The sequence below is a fragment of the Martes martes genome (genome assembly GCF_963455335.1).
Source record: "Martes martes genome assembly, chromosome: 9".
Classification (NCBI taxonomy): domain Eukaryota; kingdom Metazoa; phylum Chordata; class Mammalia; order Carnivora; family Mustelidae; genus Martes; species Martes martes.
In genome coordinates, this window is record NC_137896.1 from 87859296 (window position 1) to 87867257 (window position 7962).

A 7962-nucleotide genomic window follows, 5' to 3' on the forward strand; every position below is an offset into this window, starting at 1 on the left:
ATGAAGACACCACTTCTTAACATTCGGAGGCCTCTTCTTGGGAGTGGTAAATGTTGCATGAAAGGATTGTTATTTCTGTCTCTCTCTCCGGCCCCTTAGCTACTCCTAAGCACAACACGCTCTGTTGGAAGGGACACTTCCTCCCAGCAGAGAAACTGAGGACACACGGCCGCTGGCTCCTCCGTGGATGGTCAGTGCCCTCTTTCTAGCTGGCTGGGCCATGGGTTGCCATCATGGCGCTGGGATTTGGGGAGGAGCCCGGAGGTTCAGCCCGCAGCAAACAGATGCTGCCAGCTGTGGTTTAGCTCAAAGGGCCCTTTTCCAAGAGACAGGCGGGCCACCCAGCAGCCTGGCACCTTACTGCCCAAATGCTCCGACCCTCAGTACTCACTGGTAGCCTTCCTGTCTCCTGGGAAAATAGCCTTTGGCACCTGAGTGACCCATGGAGTCAGGGTGTGACCCCCAAGTCCCCCAGCAGGGGCAGCCGTTCGTGGACCCCAGCAGGCTGCTGACAGAGCTCCTCGGTCAGCAGAGAGGCTCCAGTGACACCCTCTAAAAGCCCCCAGGGACCCTGAGTTGGGCCACTTCTCTCAGTATGGGGAATCCTATTCCAGAAGGCCCTCCGAGGCCCTCGCGGAGGCTAGTCCCACTTAGTTCTGCAGCTTCCCTCCTTCCTCTTCCTTCAGGCCCTGCTCTCCAGATGGCAATCCCTTCTCCCAGGAAGCTTTCCTGGACTACTCCCCCTGCCCAGATGCTCTGCTCTGTTCACCGCGTCAGATAGACAGATGACAGCTTATAGATAATAGAGAGAGGACATGTTTCACTGTTGCTCCATCAGACTGAGGCCCCCCCCGCATTACAGTGCCGCCCCCACCCCTAGCACAGAGCTGGGCACACACAGTTGTGCTGAATGTGTGCGTGGACGGTTGGGCAGGGCCAGGCTTGGGGAAGCAGGACGCGTCGAGACAGCTTTCCAGGACGTGCCTAGAATGAGCTGCCAGCAGCTGCTGTCCCCCATGCTCCAGGAGCAGCATGGGGTCCCGTGAGGCCCGGAGACCAGGGTGCTGCCCTCCCTCCCTCCGAAGCCACAGGGCGGGGCCCACCGTGGCAGGTGAGCCCCAGCTTCGGGGGGCCGGACCACCTGAGCTCCCTCCCCACCTCTGCCGCCTACTCCCTGTGAACTGCGATACAGATTCTTCCGTGCACTGGGCCTTGCCGAGCTGTTGGGTGGATTTAAATGCACAAGCCCCCCCCCCCCCCACCTCCCTCACCAGCCTGTACACAGGTCGGGGTCAGTCTGGATTCAGGGGTGGGGTACAGTTGCGGTTCCGCTGCACATGGTTGGGGGACTCCTGAACACGCTCGCCACAGCCCCCATGAATCAGGGGAAGGGGGCGCTGAGGAAGCCTGCTGCTGTGCTGCCCCAGGGATGTAGGGAAAGGGGGGTTTTGCTCTCAGGGGCCGGCCTCCCGCATGCGGCCCCATCACAGAAGAGCTTCCGCCCAGCGCTGTGCGGCCACGAACACTACGTCTTGTCGAGGGGAGGCCGGGCCCTGGCCCCCAGCGTGTGGGAAACACTATGCCTATTGTCACCCTCCCTGCCTTGGCTCCGAAGCCAAGGACAACAGAACACCACCCCCAAGCCCTGTGCCCAGTGCCTGCCTGCCGGGAGGAAGCCTTCCCAGGGTGAATGGGAAGCAAGAAAGACACCTTCTTTTTTTTTTTTTTTTTTTTAAGATTTTATTTATTTATTTGACAGACAGAGATCACAAGTAGGCAGAGAGGCAGGCAGAGAGAGAGAGGAGGAAGCAGGCTCCCTGCTGAGCAGAGAGCCTGATGTGGGACTCGATCCCAGGACCCTGAGATCATGACCTGAGCCGAAGGCAGAGGCTCAACCCACTGAGCCACCCAAGTGCCCCAGAAAGACACCTTCTTTTCTGGAAATGTCGACTTGCCTCCCTGCCCCTTTGGCTCTGCACTGTGCAGCGGCTTCCCCCAGAGACCCCGATAGCCCTGTCCCAGACCTTGTCCCACTCACCTCCAGGGCCCAAAACACAAGACTGGGGCCTAGTCAGAAGCATAGCCTCCTCTGAGTTCCTCTTTCCACCCAAGACCGGCCGGAAATTTGGGAGATACAGAAAGGCCCATGGAAGACAAGGACATGGTCACACAAGGAGGGGTGGCTTTTCTAAAATTTGCTTTTTGGAAATCTGGGAGGGGAAAAAAGTTCTATCCAGATGTCCAACCTGGCTATAGGTTCAAGGCCCAGTTTACCCCCTCTTCCAGAGAACCTTCCCTGACTGTCCCAGTCCACAATCCCTCCCTTTTCTCAGTTTTTCTGCAGCTATTCTAAACTGCCCCATAAAAAAGTGTGTTTGAGGAGGCTGGTGGCCAGCCCGAGGAGGGCCTGGGACCTGGGAGCGCCAAGGCTGCCCCCTGATGGCTCCCGTGTCTGTGTTGGGCCTCCCCACGATCTCTCATCTTGCCCACAGCATGCTTCAGGTAAGAACAAAAGGCAGCTGCCTGCCTAGCCCTGCCGGGGTCACACATCTAGAACCACTTACTTGTCAGTGTCGGAGGTTTCCAAACGCAGAACTCAGGGCTGGGGAAGGTGCTTGGGAACCCAGGCTGTTCTGCAAGACACCGGGTCTGTGGCTGGTCTTCGCTCTGCTCCCCTAGGCAAGACCCCCTAGCTCCCATGCTTTGGGGGAGAAGCAAGGCTCAGGCAAGCTCCCTCCTCTTTTCCGTGCCACCTGACAGCCAAACTCCAATCTGTGCAGGACCAATGAGAGCTGCTCCGTCTCTTCTAGAAGACTGGACAAGCTCTTCCACCTGTATCTGCTGAACATCCAGACAATGTTCTCCTTTATCTGACTCATGTCCTCAGGTCCCATTCTCCAGAGAGGTGGGGAACCACGTCTCCCTCCTCACGGGGCTGTCCCTGAGTCATCCGCTTTTATTCACTTTCCCCTCCTGAGCCCTCCTGTTGCTGGCCACCTCCCCACTTGTCTGTGGCAAGTCCTGGCTGGCCAGGGCCACCAAAGGACACCATCGGCACTTGTAAGCCTTTCCCTCCTCCTAGGGGAGACGTGAAGGACAGCCACACCCCCTCCTCACTGGACTTCCAGCGACCTCACAGGGCATCCCTGTTCCTTCTGGAGACCCTGCAGGGACCTTGGAGTTTCCAAGGGGCCATGCCTACCTTCATCCCTTTCTCTCTTTGCTCTCTATCCCCTACCGGTGATACCAAGAAATAAAGGTTTCATCAAACTGCCGGATGTATGTGGTTCATGAGGTGAGGAATGAGATACACTGGGACCCCCTCACAGGCCCTGAAACCTAAAGGGGCACCACCATTACCCAAGGGACTGTTGTCAAAGCATATTCCCTGCTACCCTTGCCCAGTGATTCCGTTTTGTAGATCTAGAGTGGGGCCTGGGACTCTGAATTTTTAATGAGCGCACAGGCCTTGTGCCTCTTGTCTCTGACCCCTGCGTTAGCTACACTGTGAGGGAACGGAGGAGCATGGGGTAGGTAGCCCCAGGAAGCTGCCCGCCCACTGCCCTGGTGCCCCATGGAGCAGGGAATGGAGAAGGAGGAAATAGAGAAGAATGGGCTCTGAGAAAGGTAGGAACTGAAGGTTTCAAGTATCTGGCTGAGCCCTTAATTCTTAGTCCTAATGTCATTTCTGTCTTTTAGCCCCTAGTCAGGGCAAGGGTACAGATGAAGCCGGACCCAGGATGGGGAGCACAGGCGGGTGAGGGTCTGGACCCGGGCAGGATGTTCCAAGGCCCCATGTCACCCTTGCTATGGCCCTGTACCCAAGCCTCAGCCTCTCCTAGCCAGGACGGCTGGCCTCTGACCACGAAAGCATCTTGAAAGCTCGCTGTCCTGGTTTGAGGCCAGCTGCTGCCCACCTCCCTGCCACGGCACCTGGCTCGGGGACTGGCCTTGACCTCCTCATGAATGACCCCACACAGGCTCCCCACCTCATTTCATGCTCACTGTGCTTATGCATGCGTGCCCCTCTCCCAGGCAAGACCAGGGAGCGTTGAAAGCCAGCGCCAGCAAGGAGTAAAGCATGAAGGAGATGCGATGAGGAATGACCCCAAGACCCCTAGGAGAGGGAGCTCTGGTCTGGGGGACCGCACGCCTAGCTTCTGGTCGGGGTTCTGTTGGGCAGTCTTGGGCTGGCCATTTTCCTTTCTGGGCCTCAGATCTCCCGCACCAGAAAAACAAAGGGCTTGAAAGAGCTTATCCTGCTCCCAGGTGCTATATCGGGGGGAAGACCTACAAGGAGAACATTCAAGAGGTGTTAAACCAAGACCAGGTTTGTGAGGTCGGCAGCGTCTGGGAGAAACCATTTGGATGACCCAACTGAGGGAGTTTTGTCTCTGAGATGGAGGCTGCAGCCCAGATGGTCGTGAAGAGAAGAGGCACCAACGGTGTTCACCACAACCTGCTAGCAGGCACTGTGAAGCGAGTTTTGACGGATAATGAGCCCTGTTTGGACATGCAGGGGTTACCTTCATCTCAGCTGTGAGGAAACCAGCTCTGAATGCCCACATACCCCAGGTCGAACGGCTCCTCCAGGGAGGCACCTCTCGCTGGTCCAGGCAGAACGTGGTCACCAATCAGGACGTTGGGAGGTCACTGGGAGAGCTGCTTTGTGCGAGACGCCTTGCTCTGCTAGGGGAGGAAGCTGCCCCCGAGCCCCTCCCCCGCCACCCTCCCCGGCTCCAGGAGCCCCCCAACCAGAGCTGCCTCTGGGCCTAATCTGTGCCCACCCCGGTTCCCACAGAGTCAGCCTCTTCACATTTCTGGCCACTAAGCGGGCCCTGTGGATGTGGAAGGGGAGCTGGACCTCCCAGAACAGAGGCTCCATGAACACCCCAGGCCAACCCAGTCAGTCTCTGGCTAAAGCACAGCTGGGGTGTTTCAGATTAAACTGGTCTCTTCTCTGAGAAAAGGAAATGACAGAAGAGAGAGGCCCAGGAGGGCTAAACATGGTTCAGCTTCTCTACTGATAGCTGAGCTCCGGCAGAAGGACTGCTGGGGACAGGAGTGACGCTTTGCGTCTTTTTTGAAACAGCTTTTAAATGAAAATAGAATTTCATATATTCGTTAATATTTTTGGATACTTTGTGCCAGTAACTGTTTTAAATGCTTCAAATGAACTAGCCCAGTGAATCCTCACAGTAGGTCTCTGAGATAGGTATTGTTGTTATTAGCTCACCTTACCAATGTGGAAACTGAGGCACAGGGAGGGAAGTGACTTGCCCAGGGTCACGAAGCAGGTAGGTGGCAGGGCAAGGAGTTAAGTAGAGCACGGCTACTCTCCTGACCCGGATCGCACAGGCCAGGTACGAGCTTGACAGTCCTCCCCACCAGCCCTCAGGGCCCCATCCTTCGTGGGTTTCTGCAAGGGGGGTCAGTCTCTGTGGCCTCTCACTGGGGAGAAGGGGCACCTGGGATCTCCCACAGCAATCAGAAAGGTCAGCCCTCACTTCAGGGACTACCCTTGTTCTGAATGGCTCCCAGTCTTCAACAGGCAGCACTTGGTTTACAACACAGAATGGCTGGAGCGCCTGGGTAGCTCAGTCATTAAGCCTCTGCCTTCAGCTCTGGTCATGATCTTCAGGTCCTGGGATCGAGCCCAGCATCAGGCTCCCAACTCAGTGGGGAGTCTGCTTCTCCCTCTCTCTGCTGCTCCCCCTGCTTGTGTTCTCTCTCTCAACTGAATAAATAAAATCTTCAAAAAACAACAACTGGAAAAAGAAAATAAAACAGAGAAGGGCTGGCTCATTGCCTGTTCCCTTCAAAGCCTTCCCTAATGCTTGAGCCCTTCCCCTCAGTGTCTACTGTCTGCCTGCTGCTTTATTCCCAAAGAACATGTGTGTCTTTGTATTTTTCCATTACATATTGCCTGTTTATGTTTGTCGCTCATTTTTTTCTTTCAAGGATATCATTTTTTTTTTTTACAGATGGGCAATAGTACTGTCGTATCTGCACACTCTCCTTCACTGTTGTGGCCTCTTTGTGCAAGGTTTCCATGTACTTGGGGGATTACACTGCCTGGTTGGGTAAGGGAGTCGGCTCCGCAGCTACCCTGCATGGGTTCAGATCCCGCCCACTCTTCATTAGCTGTAGAACCTTGCATAAGTTATTTAAGCTCTCCACACCTCAGTGTTCCTGTACATAAAATGGGGATAACAGTAGTACTTCCTTCCAAGGGTCATTGAGAGGTTGAAGTGACACACTCAGTGTGAAACCTTTAGCATTGTGTCTGACACCACATACATATTCAAGCGAGAAGTTCTCTCTAATGTGAATGTGTAGGAAAGACATGCTCAGTAACTGGCTTGAGAATGGCACTGGCATTCAGGAAGGGCTCGGGTTATAGTGAATTTAATGGTGTGCTAAGTGTTTATTGTTGCATCTACGGTTTAAGCATACTCACACTAGATTTTAGGTGCTAGGTGAAACATCATATGTACAGATGTCTAAAATCTAAAAAGAGAAAATATAATGTACAATAGGCTTTCTCCTCATTTCCTTACTTTCTGTCTCTGCCTTTCCATATCCTGCAGGTCTCAATGAATAATCTTAAAGAAATGAATAAAGGTTCGAGGAGGAGCTATTATATTAGTAGGAAAGATATTGACCCTCTGGCTGCCATTTGTCAGACACGTAACTGAAATCGACTACACCCTGAGATTGGAGGATCCTGTGAGGTTGGCAGGCTCTCTATTCTGCTGAGCTCCTAGAAGGACTGGAGTATGTTTGCTCCTGAGATAAGACAGAGTGAGAAGAGCTGAAGTGCTCTGCATGACAGAGGGGGAAGAATTTGGAGCTGGAGGAATTCTGGGATGTAGGGAGGAAAGGGGATATGGGAGTAGGAGAAGAGGGGTATGGGTGTAGGCTAAGTGCAGGTGGGTTCTAGCATATGGCTCCTGACCTTCCGAGAGGCCCAGTGGGGTAATGTTTGGTTTGAATGGGGTCCCTTTGGTCTGAATCTGCATCCCAGTTGACATGAAATAACTGTCTCGGGCCAAGAAGTCAGAGCCCAGTGAAGCCAGTTAGTTACCCCCTTGCTCCCTGACCTGGCAAACCCGCACCATCGAGAGGGCTGGGAGCACTGGGAATGATATTCCGATTGCACACGTCTTTTTAAACCCAGTTGATCATTTGGCTGTGTGTTGGAATGGACACCGTGATGAGCCAACCAGGTCTCTTTTAATACTGTGGGTCTTGATCTCCCCCTTGCAGGGAAATGTTGAGCAGAGAGCCGCCATGCCCAGGATCACAGGTCTAACAGTCTGATGCTCGGAAATAGATCACTCCAAATCATGGGAGCTCAAAACAACATTTACGATCTTGCAGTTTCTGTGGATAAGGAATTTGGGAACTGCTGAGTGGGTGGTTCTGGCTTCGGGTGTCTGATGAGGTTGTAGTCCAAATGTCGACCAGGGCTGCTATCATTGGAAGACTTGACTGGGGGACCGGCTTATAGAGGTGGCTCACTAGAATGGCTGTGGGCAGGAGACCTTGGGTTCTCACCATGGGGCCCTCTCAATGGGCCTACTTGAGTCTCCTCACAACATGGCAGCTTTCCTTCCTTCCAAGAGGGAAGCCCCAAGAGAAGCTGTGATGGTCATCATAACCTAATCTTGCCATCACTTCTGCCATGACCTGTTTGTTAGAAATGACCAAATCCAGGCTTCGTCCAGAAGGAGGGGAAGTAGGCTCTACCTTTTGGAAGGATGGATGTTAAACAACGCATGGACATTTTTTTAAGCCACTAAAATGCTCCACTCCTGGAGGAGCCCATATCCGAGGATGCAAAGCACCCCCCCCCCGCCACCCATGTGGGACAGCTCTGAAAGACCATATCAGCTTCAGAGTTCCCCGTGGGGTCAGCCCAGCCTTCACTGAGATGCAACAGGGCTCATCTTCTCCCTG